This window comes from Megalops cyprinoides, chromosome 2 (genome assembly GCF_013368585.1).
Source record: "Megalops cyprinoides isolate fMegCyp1 chromosome 2, fMegCyp1.pri, whole genome shotgun sequence".
In the NCBI taxonomy this organism is placed as follows: domain Eukaryota; kingdom Metazoa; phylum Chordata; class Actinopteri; order Elopiformes; family Megalopidae; genus Megalops; species Megalops cyprinoides.
Genome location: NC_050584.1, coordinates 6882220 through 6901473, shown reverse-complemented (window position 1 = coordinate 6901473; position 19254 = coordinate 6882220).

Sequence of the window (19254 nt, the reverse complement as noted above, 5' to 3'; positions counted from 1 at the left end):
GTGTGTGTGAATAAGTGTACGTGTGAGTACGTGGGTATGTAGGTTCTGCCCGAGGATGCCTTCTCCATCAGGAATGATACATAGCTGGGAAAAGACCGCAGCTGTCTGTGAGTTAGTGACAAGCAGTCGGGAGCCAATCGACTGAAAATCCCCCTTTTTGACATTAATTTTCCAGGGAAGGCAGAAGATCAGGTGTTCATTAAATACAAAGGGCTAGGTTTCAGCTTCTGACCTGCTTCACTCCAATTAAATAAATATGGACTTCTAGAATTTTGACCATATAGGTTCAGGCAAGTCCTTATCCACGTTCTTTCCAATCAAATCTGAATTATTATGGTGTACTTGTTAATGTCTATTATTATATACAGTGCCTTCCAACAGTATTCAGACCCCCAATTCTCACATTTCACTGAATTACAAATGATAAATTGAGATTTTGTTCTGTGTGATATTTTATTTAAAAACACTGAAACTCAAAATTATTTTAAGGTGATATTGGTAATAGTTTACTGTCATATTACACATATCCCAGGCTAGGCTAGATAAGGTAGCCTAGCTAAATCACGTTAGTCCAATTACCCGAGCAAGCAAAAAGACATGTTAACCACGTGACACCTCACACTTCATGATAATGCGTCAAATCATCAGCATGTAATCCCTTGTGCTGAACAATGCACAGGGTGCACACTCCATGGCTTAAGTGGAACCTGCTCCTATTTAAAACCTCAGTAACAGCAGTTGACTAGCCAGCCAGCAAGCTAGACAGCTGTCCAAGAGAATAATATTGACAATTGTGTTATTTCCAAGGATGCATAAACTGCTTTGTTTCCTTTTGTCTTTGTCCCTCCTTCTCTCCTGTCTGCAGGTTAGCAGCGCTTGCCTTTCGCCAGCATGATTGGTGCAGGGTTAATGAGGATGGGAGATAAAGCAGCAGTTGTGGGTCAAAGGTGAGGATTCCCCTCTCCTGCTTTAGACACGTTGCATGGTCATTTGAGAAAGAGTTGGCTGTTCGTTGGAAAATAATTATTTCCTTCGTCTTCCCTGTAAAAAATTGTATATATTGTAAATACTGAACCTAAATCGACTGGAAGCTCTGCAGGGAGTTGGGAGCCATTTTTTTTTGTTTGATTATGTTTTCTCCTGTTTATGCTTAGTTAAGGAGGTCAAGGTTTCTGTTGATTATTTTGATTTTCGTTGTTAGGTAAGTAATGCTCCAATCTGATTTGTAGCTGTGTTTTTCTGTTTGTTATTTTGGCATTTCCCCCTGCTGAAGTTTTGTTTTTGCTTCCTGTTTATTATTTATATTTTGTGGAATTGTTGCTGTTATGGTAAGTAAGTACTGGGGATGAGAGAAGGGATACTCCGCTCACTATATTAGGTACAATCCCTGACCCTATACTGGGGGTCATAACAAAGTGGGGGCTTGCTCTGTTTTGGCAGTCGGTCATTGGTCCACAGTGCCATCTATTGCGCCTAGGTGAGTTGTTTGTTTTTTTCCCTGTTTGTCTGGCTGTTTTCTTTCTGGTGCAGGAGACTATCATGTCGTTTGACCTAGGATTTGAGCTCTACCCGACCGCTGAACGGTTTAGTGAGTGTCGTAAACGATGATTTGCTGCAAATTGCAGAGTTCTTGAACATCCATGTTACCCATGAAGCAGCCAAACGGGTAATCAAGGCTGAGCTGTACAGGAAAATAGTAGAGCAAAGGATTCTACCTGATGAGTCTGAGGACGGTGATAGGCAGGAAGCTTCTGCGATGGAAGAGTCTGAAGCACAGCCCCCTCCCACCCCTGGCGCTCACTGGTTACAGAACATAATACTTCATTTAAACGAACAAAAAGTAACCTCTCTCGCAAGTGCTGCTATTCTATCTGATGAGTTTGTTCTGACACACCAAACTGTTTTTCTCCCTTCTGTGTGTCAAGACAAAACCCCACTGCCAATTGCTGAGAGTTCTATTAAGAAAACATCTCGAGTTTTCTCTCGATCCAACAGAACAGAAATTGGGGCTTATGTTGTCGACCTCCCCGTGGTGAGCCCTGTCAACTGACATCAGTCAGGAGAACGACAACAAACTGAGACAGCAGCCTCATACGCAAGAAGAAGAATGAAAATTGTTCAGCGCCATAAGTGCTATGATGATAGACGTGTTTGTTTTTACTGTCTTGATCCTGGCCACTTAATTTCCGACCTGTTGTTGCCTTTATCCGTTCTCCGTCTGCTTCTGATGACCCTTGCTAAAATCCTGAGTCTATCTATAATCCATTTCTCTTTAATGGTTCTGTGTCTCTCTGTCGAGACTGAGTCAAAACCCATTTTGATACTGATAGACACAGGAGCTGCTCAATCTTTCATTTTGGAAAGTGTTCTACCATTTTTGTAATACACGTATTGTATTACAAATGTGTTGGTCCATGATATTTAACTAGGCTGTGTAAAAGTTCCTTTACATTTTGTGTACTTGAGGTCTGAACTCCTAACTAGGTTTGTGAGAGCAGGTGTGCGCAAACAGTTGCAAATTTTTTTCTCCTATCCACTTGTTGGAGATTCACCGGAAGTTTGCACAAAATCTCATTTGTCCAAAGAGTTTCCTTCTGTTTTCCCTGCCCGTGCATTCACATGGGACTGCTAAAACTAAATGGATGCAATTGTTTGATATACATGCACATGACCAATGGCTATTTTCTGGCCTACAAGACACAAAAAAGAGTGCAACAGGGTGAAGTAGTAGGATGGGAACTACTGTATTTCTCTGACACAATCTGAGTAACTTGTAGGCGTTTGATGACTCACAGAGTGTCTGAAAGTGTTGAGATGAAGTAGAGGAACTAGTTGGCGTTCTCCCCAAGTACAGAGAGAAAAAAGCCACCAGCAATTAGAATACAGTGCTTTTTAAACACATCCTTTCCCATCCCCTCCTATATTTGGGGTCCAACTCTATGCCATTGTCCTGTTGAGAGACAGTGTGTTTCACCATCACCCCAGAAAGGAGTCATTTGCATACATAGCTTCCCTAAGGAGTCCCTTGCATTTAAAAGGTGAGCTTGAGCAAACCTTTCCTCAACTTCCCAGGTTGCTGCTGACATGACAAATGGTCACCTGCAAGATCTTTTCACACAAAATATCTTTCCACACAACATCAGGGGCTGAAGGAGATGAAGGAGAATTCTGATGTAAATCCTTTTTGTTTGTCTTTTTCCAGAAAGTTCCAACTGCCAGGCCCAAATCCTAAATTTAGCTGTAGAGGTGTTATTCATAGTTTGACTCAAATCAGGCACACAATAGAAAAACAACTCAGGGGAAGTACTTCATGATGTACTCTTCAATTCACTATTCATTAATGAATGTTTTCCATTGTTCTAAGAGTGATGTAAGCTCTCAGCTCCATGATATGCAATAGAGTGCAATTTGTAGCCTCTCCAGGGCTCCTGAAATATAAAATATCATCTTTCTCTGTTCACTGTCTTCAGGTTTGAGCTGTTTGTTTGCATATCATTAATGCATAATAATAGCCAGGGAGTCTAGTGAGTATTATTTATCTTGATTCTCATTATTCATTCTGAATACCTAGGGGAACACATATTTACACTGCAACTTGAATGCAAATGAATTTCAGCAGTCAGAAATTGCCAAACAAGTTCTCCTTTGGCCTTCGTCTGCAAGTAGTAACCATTTTCTTAATAATCTCATATTTCAAGGGATGAATTGCATTACAGCTCTATCTTCACATCTGATTTTTATGTCAGGAAATGACAGAATCATTAAGAATTTCTTTTTAACAGACTGAATCCAAAATGCAGTGAATTATATGAAAGCACATGTGGTATGCCTGTTGGTATGGAGTTTATTATTATCATTATAATAGGTGCTAATATTTCCAGTTCTGTGTTTTGATCAGTACTGATGTATTTCCAGTATATAATATTTCCATTCACGTCTTTTTACATATAATTTTAAAGTACCAACATAAGCGCACATTTTACAGTACAACAACACATGCAAAAATATACCTGCTATTCACCTCAGTTCACTGTGTAAGATGGAGACAAGCAAATTCATAAATTTGTACAATTTTTCAACATTCAAGATTCATCAAATGTATTATTATACAGTATGCACACAATACATTCAGAATCTGATACCATTCCTAAAATAATCCACATTATGATGAGCAATAAAATATTATAAATCTATCTATCTATCTATCTATCTATCTATCTAGTCTGTGTGAGTGCTTGCTTGCAGTGAACAAACTTTCTCTTCAAGCTAGCAAGCTTGCTGTGTTGTGTTGCTGGTTGGCAATATTGAAAAAAATACTGTGACTTGTAACTTGTAAACATGTTCAAATTTGATAATTTGGCAACAGTATTGGCCACAGTATCTTCTTGTTAGAATCTTTGATTGTTCAAATATAAACCACTACATTTGATGTGCTGACCTATGTATAACGTAATAATGTAAAACGTACATAAGCATAATCTTTTCAGGCCACAGTTGCAAAGTCTTAGTATATAGTACAGTCAAATAATGAAGAAAATGCATTTTCTACCAAGCTGGATTAGCTACAGTGTATAGGTGTGAAACTTTATACTGTATAAGCACAGTGCTCCCTGGGTACCACAGAACAATTGGCAATGCCATACTGTATCTTCCAAATGTATCACCAATACCTGTACATACCCCTCTGTAAAATGGGCAACCTTTTTAATCTATTTGCTTTGGAGGATTTCATGCTAAGGTGGAATTAATCTTTTCTCTCTACCATGCATAGGGTTTTTTCTTCACCATTTGAAAGGGTTTTTTTTTTCTTTTTTTTCCCCTCCCCCTTCTTTTCCTGTCAGATATTCTGGATTTTTTAGTATTCTGAAGTCCTTTGTGTTCTGTTCATTGTAGATGGCATCATACAGTCAATGTGTGTAAAGGCTGATGGATGGACCCATTCACTAGACTGTGGCACAGCAACGCTGTGACCTAATGTGCCTGTCTCTGCTGCAGGCTGAAATATAAAGGAATCTGTCTCTGTGTGTGTAGACAACCTTCTGTCTCCCATCAGTGAAAATGGGATACCGCTGTGCTGACACCACGTCCATGCACTCCCCTCACGCAGAGCTCAGCTACAGCACCATTACTCACCCCCTCGTCGCAGGGCTTCAAACTTATGGATTGGAGCTAAATCAAAGCATCGGTGCACCCCCAATCACAAATAACCTTGTACCCATGGCAAGATTTCCATTTGCCACGGTAAAGCTTGTCTTATCCAATGCCAAAGCTGTTATTGGCTGTGGAATTTCGTGTGTTTACCACACAAGTCAACATTTTGAATTACTCTGAATGCCATTCCTTCCACCCCCCAGATTTTATGCTGCCTTCTCTTTGCAGGCATTTTGTCAAAGCAAAAATAAAGAGCTGCCTGCACAGACTGTTAATGATGGTAATTACTGTTTGATTAATTTAGTCAGTTTGTTCGAGGTTTAACAGGTGATAAACTCATTTATCAGACAGTTTTTTTCAACTTAAATTGTGACTTACATTCAGCATGTAATTTACCTGTATGGCCATGGATACCGTCTCTCCAAAAAGTCTGTCTCCTGCAATCTACCTTCATGTCGTTAAAGAGCAGTTTGATTCTTGCTGTATTTGCATATTTGTAAGAAAGAGGAAAAATGAACCAACAAATAACCTACCAGGGAAGTTTAAAGTCCTTAATGATTTCAAGGGGGGAGGGGGGGGGGGGGGGGGGGGGGGGGGGTGGGCAGCACAGCAGACTGCTTTTGAACAGGCAAAATATTGTTTGCTGTGACTGGGTCATCATAGAAAGGCTTAATTCAGGTAAAAGAGGATGATAAATTAAATGATTTAAATTTCAAAAAACAGGAGTACCATACTGAAATATTTACAGAGAGACTTGCTCAGAGAAAATGGAATATGCATTACAAAGGAGAATATTAAGCTGAAGTGCTCACTTATTTCTAAGAGGTTCTTCTTCCCTGAAGTAGATTAGGGTGCTTCATCAAGGTGCAGTTGTAAACACATACAGAACAACCCCACATCTCACAGGCACAAGAGTTTTGCAGTTACAAATTATCTCATTTCCCAAGTTGTTACTGCTTCCACAGGTTGTAAACAGATTGTGCTTATGAAGATCGCCAGAAACCAGAGAGAGGAGTGGCACTGCATTTGTTTCTCAGGTTTAGCACTCCACTAATCAAGATCTGATGTTTCTAATAGAATATTTTCTATCTGCATTACTTCATCTTATAAGCCATTCTCAACACAAATTGTCCTTACCAGGTCATTCACAGCAGCAAAAATGGCAGTAAGCTAGAGACAAGAATGTTTTGTGCCAACTTAGTGCTGTAGGACTGTGGATGGCGAGGCATGCAATGCCTGAAACCTTTGTTACTAACATTGTTAGTAGTAAATTTTATCAATATAAAAAGGATATAGCCTAGAGGACCATTCCTTTAAAAATCTCTATAGGTGCCAAACATTTATGCTTCCCAAAAGCAATGTTTTGTTTTTCCCTATAATTCTAATGTGCCTTGGTACCATTTTATATTCATTAAACCATTTGTTTTTTTTCCCCATAAAGATCAGAGCACTGTCTGAGAACAAAGTGTTTTTCTCATCTCAAATATTTTTCACTCCAGCAAGTTGATGTTATCTCCCATTCAAAGATAACGTAAATAAAACTGATTCAGTACCTTATATTTTGTATTACATGAGTGCTCTGTAATTACAAATCTCTGAGGTGGATGAGAAAGAATTTTAAATTCCGCTAGATGCTGATAATTTTATGCTGATTCATATTTCAAAAACTGAATTCATTCAGAACTAATGAACGCTTGTTAATGTTTTTCTGCTTTCTGTGTATTAGTATAGTGGTAACATTGCCTTTTGATTTATGCCAAGATAGGGAAGAAAGTATGAAAAAAAGAATTGTGATCCGACAATCCATAATCATATTTGCTGAGCCACTAAAGCAAGTTTCTGTTAAACAACAGTGATGACCTCATATGAGTGCTAGAACTAGGCACCTGCAACAAGAAATGTGCAATACAGAATAACAGTGATATGGTTCAGCCATTTTCCTTGCATAATATCCATCCCTGTTTGATGACAATCTAATTACAGGACATGGGTTTACAGGACATTTGCATATGCTAACTTTACATCTTTGTTGTTGCGGCCATTGTTATATGAAAATAAGCTTCAGGAAGCCTAGTAGACCTTTATGTAGTAATGTTTTGAGAAACCTGATAGCATAACAAACTTTGCATATAGAAAAACTCCCACCAACTGTATCATATAGTCCCCTGTTAATAACGATGGTATTCACGTTAAAAGGGAATGTGATGTCAACATTAAATAAATTGTAGCCTACGTAAAATTGCAGTTGTGATAAACAAGAACTGCGATACATTGTGCACACCTAAAATATGCTACTGCTAAAAATATAAATATAAAATAATATTCCAGGCAGATGAGCAAAATAATATATAATGATATTTTTAATTCCTTTAATAATGTCACGGAAGAGCTCTGATTCCTTTTGCATCGTCACAGTCAATGGCGGATGTAGCCTAAGCCTGCTATACTGAGAACTAGTGATTCTGGCAACACGTAGCCTAGTCACCAGGTCTTCATAGTCAGTGAATCTTTGGAGTCCGAAGGAACAGGTGAACTGAGGAACTTGTCAGCATAGTCAGTGAATCTTCGCAGTCGCCGGATCCTTTGAGTCCGAAGGAACTGGCGAACTGAGGAACTTGTCAACAGTTCATCAGGTCAGTAGGTGGAGTTTAGAGTCTTCGTAGTCACCGGAACTTTTGCATTGTCCCACATTGTCAGCTGTGCTGAGATGGCCAGTGGGAGGTGCTTCGAGAGTTTTAGCATTTCAGCCATTGGCTAGTTGTCGTCATGAACGAACTGCTGATACAGTTTTGTGATAGGCTGCTTTGTGGACAGACTGCATATCTAATATCCACTGGAGGGAGAGTTATTGCTGCTATGTTTGCAAAGAAGAAGGAACAAATCTTTTAGACTAGGGATTCAGTACACTCAGTTCACCTCAAAGATTCGTTCAAAAGGATTCGATTGTTCACGAACTACACATCACTACTTCATAGGGTTTTCTTACATGAATTTGAAATGGAGGTTTCGCAGTCTCAGTTAGTTGAACCCATAATCAGCTACTAATGACCTTTTTCTATATTCATTTTTGTAACATATTTGCAGTTAATAGAAACATATCTGTCTGATTCCTTACATTATATACGCTACTGAGGGCACAGTTTTGCAGCATATTTCTCTAAAGCAAATTAAAGGGTTTTGCCGAGCTTTAGCAAGTATTCTAATGTGAATGTTCACCCTTACTATCAAAATGGCACAATGTAATATAATGACCATCAGATGACATCTATGAATAAGACTGCTCAGCTAAATTGATCCATTTTGAACACCCCACTCAAAGTATGAATGTTCCCATCTCTTGTGTAGGATGGAATATTCATGCTTGACCTAGAAATACAGCAGGTGTAGTACAGTCTATGCTTTGGAGGCCTTGTAAGTATAAACAAAGTAGGAGAAAAGATTTATATAAGAACCAGAGGAAGGGAAAAAGGTCAAGAACAATAACCATTTCATTAACATGTAAAAAATAGATGTGTCCTCGTTCCTAAAAACCAGCGAATCTGCTGAGACTTTTTATATATCTATTACAGCAGTTGCATGTCTTCACTGAGTTCCTTTAAAGGAAAGGAGCTGCTCATATTGCTCAGATATGAAGGCAGAAATGTTCCTCTCCTGCCCATCACGTAAGTATCGCCATCAAGAAGGCACAATGAGTGTCAGTGGAGCCTCCCAGATAAAATGTACATGTTAAGGAATTTCATGGTTCTGATTACAAAGGGAATTGCATCAGTAAAGGAGTCAGTCAACCAATAAAAGCACAATAGTATAAATAACCTTTCACAATAAGATCATTTGATGATGGAGTTGGTTTCCAGAGAACAGGGTCTCACAGAGAATGGGACATTAACATACCACTGCTAAAAATAAAGCATGGAATAAATTATTTTAATGACAATGAAGCAGAATAATGTCAGGTGTAAGCCAAGAAAAGCCTTTTGATTAAAATAAGCGCTATGCTTGTTCTTAATATCATACACATGGGGAAGAGTGTGACATTATTTCAAGTATTTTGACAGATAAAATCATCTAATTTAGAGGCTTTTTATCTTATGTGGGGTCTATAATACTGTCATTTGCTAACATTCCAATGAAATGTATTTTAAAAAAGCATCACTCAAAATGACACCCAAATCACAATTGTACTCTCCATTGGAATCTAAACCCACATTTTCCCCAAGATGATATGCTCTGTTAACATAATAGGCTTTGAAAGAGGTAATGTTTCAAACAAAAGATAATAGGGATGGTGCCTTGATGTGGGCTTCTAGTAATGAGCAATATCATTTGCTATTAACTAACACCCAATACAAAATATAGTCATCTTGACAAATCACTTTAGCAGACTGAAGATTCACAAAGCTGGCCAACTTCCATTACTAGTTGCTCGATACAGTATACATCACAGAAATATCAGAAATGTAAGAATGTGTTTATACCTCTACCTATATATATATATACATATATATATATATATATATATATATATTTCATGTAATGTTCAAAGCTGAAAAAAACAGCATTTCATATCTTTGCTGGCCTTAACCAAAATAGGGATTACCTTTCAAACAGAGCAAACAAAGCACAATGAAGAACCTTACTGAGCAAGAGTTTTCAAGCAGTTTCTGTATATATTTCCCTGCAGCAGACATCTATAATTGTCTGAATTTCACCCTCCAAGAAAAAGGTGAGCGATGCCTTCTGAGTCCATCCTTGTTTTCTCGCAATGCGACATGTTTACTTTTAGCTGCACCAATACAAGTTACATGGATAAATTCATCTGCAGTAACTGTAGTATTAATACCATACTGGCAGACAAAGTTGATGAATTACAGTCACATCAGCTGTATGAAATTAAGCTATACCAAATTCTCTGATGCAACACCAGCATTCTGTCTGCCTTTCGAAACAGATTTTCCACCCTCAATATTGAGACATTGTTGACACATGAGCATAGACTTGCCTTGCAGGTGCAGGTGGCGGCTGCTAGAGTGACTGATATCTATGCAAACCAAAAGATGCTGCCTACAGGTAAATATATATCTGAAATAATATTTGAAAATAGTTTTTTCATGTTGGTGTAAATGAGGCAATTGGAAGTCCTTAAAAATAATATTGTTTTGGTGCGTAAGACTGCCAAAAGGTTGAGTTGGTTTGTAATTTTCTCTGGTTCCATACCAATTTTCTGGGGTGATGAGACCTACAGCAGGCTTGTGTCATATACAACTGGAACCTGTTCTAGAGGAAATTTCACCTGGTGAGGACAGATGGATTCATCCCAAGCTGAAAAGGTTCTCTTAACTCATTGAGAAATAAGCAAATAGTCTTATTGGATACAGTTCACAGACTGGAGCACTTGCCAGGAGGCGGGCATATAGTCCTACACTGATGTCTGCCAGTTTCCCAGAACCTGTAAGTAATTTCCCTTTTGAGATTGTGTCCTTTTCCCTTATTATCAATATGCATTTATGCCATAGGTGCAACTGCTATGGCAATTTAATTTGTATTATTATCTCTACAAAAACTCAACATCTGTGAAAATAGGGCTACTGAATATTAGATCATTATCCTCCAAATCTGATCTTGTGAATGAAAAAAATCACTGACAACAGGATTGATGTCCTTAATTTATCTGAAGCCTGGCTTAGATAAGCAGAAACATTGCTCTCAACGAAGCCACCTCTGATGGATATTGCAGCATATAGCCAGCAACCTCGCATATCAGGCTGTTGGGGTGGCGATCAACTCAGATATTTGATTAGAATGGCAAACTGGATACATGCTCTCTACCTTTGAAGCTCTTGTTTTAAACAACACTTGTTCTAATACCAATAAGAACACATGTGTTTCAAAACCACTGCCATTTATACCCTTAAAATGTTGATAGACCACCTGGACCATACACACATTTCTATGTGAATTTTCTGATCTCATAGCCCTAATGGCTGATCAGGTATTGATAATGGAGGATTTTAATATTTACTTTTACAGTGAAAAACTATTGAAAAACTATTTTTCCGCATAATGTGGTTCTTTCTTACCATTTTCTTATAACGTTTCAAATTGTCTTTGCTTGTCCCCAAAGCGCACAGCATAAGTGCAGACACATGTCTTATGGCTGAGTGTTAAATTCCCTTATGGCTCTAAATTTTATGAGAGCTCCCAAATTTCCTTCCAAAGGAAGATGACCTCAATAGTCCAGCCACAAGTCCAGATGACTTTCTGATGGTTTTTATGTCAAACCGTTGACTATATTGCACCTGTTAGAATGAAAAAGATAGGAAATATACATCTCACACATGCCCTTAAACATGCTTGTTGAAAAATGGAATGAAAATTGCACTGAATAAACCTAGAGGAATTTTCTGGCATGGGATTGTGTGTTGTTGAATTCTGTATTCTAGGGACTGTTGTATGGTAGTATACTTGGCTTCTGTCAGATTACACAAGTTAACTTGTGGTAGGGCTTGAATAATGTTATGCTCACACTCACTGGTCTGGAAGTGTTGGAGTGGAGTGATTCATGATTGTTTTTTTTTTCCCTGGGAATACAATCACTTAACTTGTTGATACAAAGAATGGGAGAATCCTAAATCCAAATAACTGAACAGAATGTGAAATCCTGAATTATTTTCAAATAAAATTTATCATAATATGTGGCAGTTCAATATTAAGATAAAATGGGACTTACATTTAGCAGATGCTCTTATACAGAACAGTTTAAATAGGTTACAATTTTTTTTACATGCTGCCCATTTATACAGCTGCATATTTACTGAGGCAATTGTGGGTTAAGTACCTTGCCCAAGGGTGCAACAGCAGTGCCCCGGCAGCGAATCAAACGAGCAGCCTTTCGGTTACTGCTCCTTACCACTGTGCTACACTGTGCTGAGACGCCCTGATTAACATAACAAATGAAAAACACTGATTCATAGTAATCAAGCCTGAAGTTATTATCATTATTGTGTGGGACATGTAAATGGATGTTTTAGATAGGACATGCATCCCCATTAGTTCTGTGTTTTCAAAACAGTGATACAGAGCTAGTAAATCCTTAGAAAATCTCTGGAAAGCCAACAACATCATCACTGTGAGGAGCACTGTGGAGTTGACAGGTGACAGGCCCCCTTGCCTTTTGAAAGTTTGTAGCTGCAGAAATTGCAGATCTGGAACCCAAAATGTTGACCTCATCCAGAATTTTCTCTTTCATGTATGTAGCTGTTTGTTCCTCACTGTACAGTTTTCCTTGGATTTATCCTGACCTGTGTGTTCAATAATCCACCACTGTGGTCTGCGCTGTAACTTTGGATTTCATTTTTTTTTTTTGGTCATCTGGCTTAGCTGGATCAAGTTGACAGACAGAACTTTATCTTTATGTTTGAGTAAAATCTTGATGTACCTAAGAAAATCCTATAGAGTTCCCCATTTTGAGAAGGATGGAGGGATGTATAAGGAGGGAATATCTGTAATCTAATGCAGTTATGATGAATTTATATTAATGGATGTGATGAAAAATTCCTATTTATATCTGAATATTTTCAAATATTCATCAAATACATCTGTGCATATTTAAAGTATATAGGGGCTATCCTGGATATCATCCCAATTTTTCAGTTAAACACAAGGGAAATATTACAGAAGTGGTGATACATTACTCAACATCCTTTTTAGTATCTTGTTCTGTACAAAATTAGCATTTCATTCTTTCACCACAACATCTAATTACCCTGCAGTGAAATGATGACATAATGCTATTGGTTACCATCCATTTTTTACTTGTCTGATAAAGCTGCTAACTGAATACTGACATGAATTTAATATCTCTGTAAACTGCCTTTAATCCTTTGTGATAGAAATGTGTTGTTTAATGTTTTTGCAAAAATATGAAGAACAAAATAAAACAGTTTTTTCACTGTATTTTTGTTTACACCTGTTCCTTAAATACATTTGGAGCAGCTATTTCAATTCAGCTTATAAAGTACGCTCATTGTTTGAAGCCAGAAAACAGTTTAGTGACTTTCTACAGTAATTACTCTTATTAAATTAATAAGGATATATTCTGATCCTACTGTATAAACTGCTGATGATCAAAGCAGTCATAATTTAGGATTTTTAAGATGTATCTTAGTTTGTTTTCGGCAGTATCATCAAGCTGTTGTGAGCTGGCAAGTGCAAAATTATAAAACATTATTCTATAACATAGTTGCAAACCATATACCTCAAGGAGCCCCTTTTAGTGTTAAGCATCCCTGCAAAATTACAAAGTGAAACCATTTCAGACAAATAATATACTGCCAACAGGACTTTGTTCCAGGAGCATTAATGATGCAAGCCTATGAAAATTGATATCATCTATGGAAGAAACATTTCTTCATTAACCTTTGAAATATTGCTTTCAAAGGTTCAGGTTTTTGTGATGCAACACAATTTTTAAATAAGTCAAATACAAAAAAAAAAGTGCTGATGAAAATATTAAACCTTGATCACTGCTTGAAAGTGTCTGTTTATTCCCCCCCTTTTCCAAGAGCAATCGCTACTATAAAAGTAAGTCACAACATTTAAATATGAACACATGTACACACCATGAGAATATAGAATTTTAAAGATTCACTCTCACTGTTTTCCTCTGCCATCTCCTTTCCCTTCATTTAACAAGTAATTATAGGGCAGAGGGAGCATATGTGTAACAACAGTCCTCCCTCTTTTTAATTTTTTACCCCACTGGCTGTATCTTACAAAGTAGTAAAAGAATATGTGAAGATCATGTACCTGGGATCTGGATAACCACAGAAATGCCAAAAAAGTGCTTTTATATTCAATACAATGACAAATATCACTGCCAACTTGCATGAAAAACATCAAATACGTCCAGTGCTATGCAGTAGGTTAAGTATAATTTTCAAGGGCTTGAAAACGACATTAATGTAATAATTCATGACCACAACATGCTGCAATTTGCACTTATGACACTGTTAAACACTGAGAGTGCAGTGCTGTTCTGCACTGAGAGACAGTGTGGTCTCCATCCGTGTCAGTGCTGAACACCTGCAGGTGTTCAATCAGGCTGCTATCGGTGCACCTGTGGAGATTGCATTGAACAGAATTGAAATAATGTTTTTCATAGATTTTCAAGCTGTCCATAAATTTACATTATTTAAATACACTTAAAATGAGCTTGAGGATTATCCATTTTGGAATGTCTGGAAGAATATGATATTACTGTATTTCAGTAAGCCATTATTTACATCAAAGTACTTGTGGTGACCCCACAGAAAATGTAATGCATTTCCCCCCGACATGTAGTTTAAATAACCATCAGACAGTTTTCCTCAATGAAGTCAATCAAAATATATTTTGGCACAACACCAAGATTGTGCTCAGATCACCTTCCACAACTTTGCAAGTATCACCAGTTGCTACACCTCTGTCATAGTTACAGGGTTCCTGTTACTGTGGTATGGTGCCGGCCGACATTTGTAAATACCGTTACATAATTTAAGCATGAAAGAGACAGCAGTCATTTTCTTCATGCCAGTTCAAAGGTCTTTTTGTATGTTTCTCAGTCAACATTATGGCAGCACAGCAACTCTGTTATTGCACAGTACAACTGTCCAGTATTGTTCACTTCATTTCACAATTAAATTGTAGATCAGGAGTAAATAAGTGGTAAGGCGGTGAATTGTTAGCTCTATGTGATCTACAACAATGTGAATTCATCAATGTTCTTATTTTTTATACAAGGAAATCATTTTACTCACATTAATTTTTGACAATCCGATTATTGACACAGTGCATGCTACACTGATGAAAGTTAACTTTCCTGTTTGCATTTGTTTTGATTGTTCTTTAAGATTATCATGATGGCCTATTAGAATCTGACATTGTAGTGGAAATGTCCCATATCAAGCTGTGTCTGAGGCTTAGTAAAACTCAACTCAACCATAAATCGAAAGAGGGCAATGTTGTTCTATAGAAAACATTTTCCTTCTTCTACCCATGTGAACTGACAGTGAGAACTTGTAGTAATCTTTTTTGTATAATTTCAATATTTTTATATGATTTCAATTGCAGGCATGAAGATCAATTGATTAATTTGTAATGTGATATGGTTGATACATCCTCAGATTATTTTTATTTTCTGTCTGAAATCACTTGACATGGATACATGTATGTTACTTTGCTTTGATTCTAGTGCATTTTGCCTGTTGTAGTTACTTGTAATCTGATAAATTTGATAACCCTCAAAATCTGGGTTTTGTACATGCTTTTAACTGCTGTGAATACAGATATTAGGTTTTGGGCAGATGTGTTTACCCTTGTCAAGGCTGTGACTCAATACTTTAATCAATACTGTAATCCCTGCACACCACGTACAAGCTTATAGACACAGAGGAAATGGATGATGGCATCTCTCATGCACATCACATCACTAAAATCAGGTGATGTTTTGTGCTGTATTGTATATGTACCCTTATACACAGTCTGACAAATATAATATAAATATAATATATGTACATATATTTTGTTGTTGTGGCTTTTAAGACAAAAAACAACTACTAAATATCACAGCACAGTGTCTTTGCATGACAATATAATCATTTTTTCTTTAACATAGAAAATAATGTTTTCAAATACCAGCCATTTAAATGGTTTAAAGGAAACTTTACATATGACACTGTATATTCTAAAGCATTTAATAAAAAAAAAGCATAAGAGACAAAGAACCTATGAGGCTTGGTATCTATTTACTCAGTTTACATCTCAGTTTACATACGACATAAATTTTTCATGAAATCAATAGCACAATCTGAACAGAGGGAGATGGCTGTAGGTAAAAAATATATGCATCCTGCATTTAGCAATAACAAATATAAAGTGACCAAACTTTACCAAAACTGAAGTTTTATAATAATGATAAATGAATTAAACACTATTATATTTTCAGCTCTCTTTCCCTTGTAAATACGATTTTATTGTATACAATGACAACGAGCCATCCTCTAAGATCTTTTACTATTTCTTTTTTTTTAACTGTGAGCCACAGAATGTCCATTTGCATGCATTGACAAGTGAAGGATTAAGACAACATAATGACAGTGATCCCAGATCAGAGCCATAAAAAGATAACCAAGACCTCTCAACATTCATGTTTGCAATAATGCTGGATCAATATATATTTAATCTATGCAAACATGTCTTCGATGAAAACTTGGCATGGCTATGGTACTTCAGTGTATTAAGACTGTGATGTCAAAAGCATTTCGTCATCTGGATCTTGATAAACAATACTGGGAATTGTAAATAGTATATGTTGCATATAATGTGATCCTTTTATGGAGGTTAATCTTGTGTGAGTGCAGTCTGGTAAATGAACATTTTTTCTCTGTATCCAATTTCTCATACTTAAAGGAAACTCACGGCAATTCTCTGAAAAAAGGATCACTAGTATACCTTACATTAACTTTAACTGGAAAATGTCAATATAGTGAATGGCCACACCACCCTGAACCCACTCAACCTCATCTCATCTTAGAAATGAAACACTGTCATGCCTGGTCAGTATTTGGAGAGGGAACCACCTGCCAATACCTGATGGCTTTTATGCCAACAGCACCAAACATGCACAAAATCAATGGCCTCAACAATAATGATTTATAAATGGTTTGGATACTCAAGCAAGAAAATTTGCTTGTATGCATAGTTGGAGACATAGATTCTCATCCTGTGCAATATGGTGCATTCACTCAATCCATACAATATAACTATGGCATGAACTTATATATAACTTATATACAGACTGATATAATTGTGCCCTTTCATGATTCACACACAGAATGGTCACAGAATAATTGGATTAAAAAAAAAAAAAGAAATTTCTATTATATGCAATCCAAACTCATTTTCCACAGCTTGCTCAGAGAAACGAACATCTCCACTTAAATTCTGGAGAAGTTTCATTGTCATACCATAATTAGAGGAATTGTGTTAGTAGAAGGGTTAAGCAGAGAATGTCCTCAAGAACTTGTATGGTGGAACAATTTTTTTACAATAAGCCAGCACCACATTCAATAAAGACAATAAAAGACAGCTGAGGGTTGTGTAAATGGATTTGGCTTGACAAAAGACTCATCATACGTTTTTTGAATTGAAAGAGAAAGAAAACATAACAAATGCTGAAATCCAGGCAGAATGGGAGACAGGAAACACCTTTGAATTTAATAAAATAGAGTCAATTTAGGCTTGTTTTTCAGGCTAAGCTATAACAGGCAAAACACATTTTGAAAATTCAAGTCATCATTCTGGATTTAAATACAAAAGAAAACAAGAAAGTATACTCAAAACCTGGATTCTCAAAAGTAAGTGCATCTTTCAGAAGATAAAATGAGCTCTTACTAATACTATAAAACATACAGACTGAATAAAAAGCAACTCAAAATAAAATGGCCAAAATGGGTCTAATATGAAAGAGTAAGGCCTCTCTTTTGAGTTTAAATATTCCAGTTGCAATGATGCAGACATTAAGTTAACAACTTGATGTAAAAATATTCCCATTGTTGTTAATTTATGTACGGAAAATAGGCCAAACAAATAGGAAGGGTTATCTTGGAAGGTCTTTTTAGTTTAATCATAGGGGAAAATTTGCTTGTATGCATATTTGGAGACATAGATGTTTTTCCTCTACCATGTACTATGTACTTACAGAATATATTGATATGTCAATGTAAATATATCCAATACATTTTTGCATATTTAAACGCTCTAATTCACCTGTCTCTCACCTTCCATAAGCCACCCTCTGGCCATTATCCTCAAGCAGAGCAGTTCCTAACTGCCGTTAGAAGTTGCCCATGAGCACTGGTCTGGGACCAGATTCCTCTAACATAATTGTTACCTTAAAATTTAAAAAGAAATATTCAGTATGGTTAAATTTGTCACAAATAATCATTGCCATCAACTTGTTGAGGAGGACTGTGCAAGGGTAGCACTTGTGTTATTGAATATTTGTGGTGGAGAGAGGATCCTGCATTTCTTAATGACAGAGGGAGGATTGCATTAAAACACTCACAGCTTCAGGGAAGGTATTGATTTTTTTTTTCCAATTAGGTTAATTTTCAGCCACCCCATTCCCTCAATAAAGAATGTACTGTCCCTTAGATATCATGACTCTTGTTGCGCATGGCATTTGTTTAAGTATTGTTCAAACTCTTCACACAGAACTTGTGAATGACTTTCTACATCAGTCTCATCTTGCAGAAATTCACTGGACTTGTCCACCCCTTCAAGGACTGGAAAACATTTATAGTAGCCAACAAAGTCCTGAAGAGTAACATTCTATTGGTGTACAAGGCTGTTAACCAGGTAAGCCACACTGTAATTGTTTCTGGCTGTGCTGAGCTGATTAGAGCTACAGCATATTTGTGTCCTTAAGGCCCTGTTCACACCTGGCATTACCATGCGTCTTGGGTGTCCGATCCAAGTGGACAGCTCTAAGAATGTCAGTTTACACATGGCATTAGAATGCGTCTCCACATGCGTCTCGAGTGACCACTTGAGATCAGATCTCACTTCCCTGCTCTATATGCAAATAAACATGTACACATTCACGTACCAAATGACCAATCACGACGAAGAGATGGATTACATGCTAGGAAGCCGGTTCTGGGTTTTGTCCTCTAAAGTTAAAATCACATCTTTAAAGAGGATTTATGATTTAATCATTTCTTAATTTTCGCCATGGCTATTTTTCTTTTGTCAACAAAAAAGTTGACAAAATAATAACAATGACGATAATGACGATAATATCAGTTGCTGCGCTGAACCGATGTTTGACCATTGTTGTCTGGTCTAGCCACTGCTGAATATAACATCATTATCCTCGAAGTGTAATCTTGTAAACAAAACAATCTCTGACAATGGTCCTAACTTCTTGGAAACATTGCATAGACCAGATGAAAATACACTTTCCAAACCACCCAAGATGGGGTGGTTCCACAACCTAAAATCTAACCTACCACGTGGTGTTGCACAAATTTTGAGATAATTATTTAAATAATATTGAACACTAGG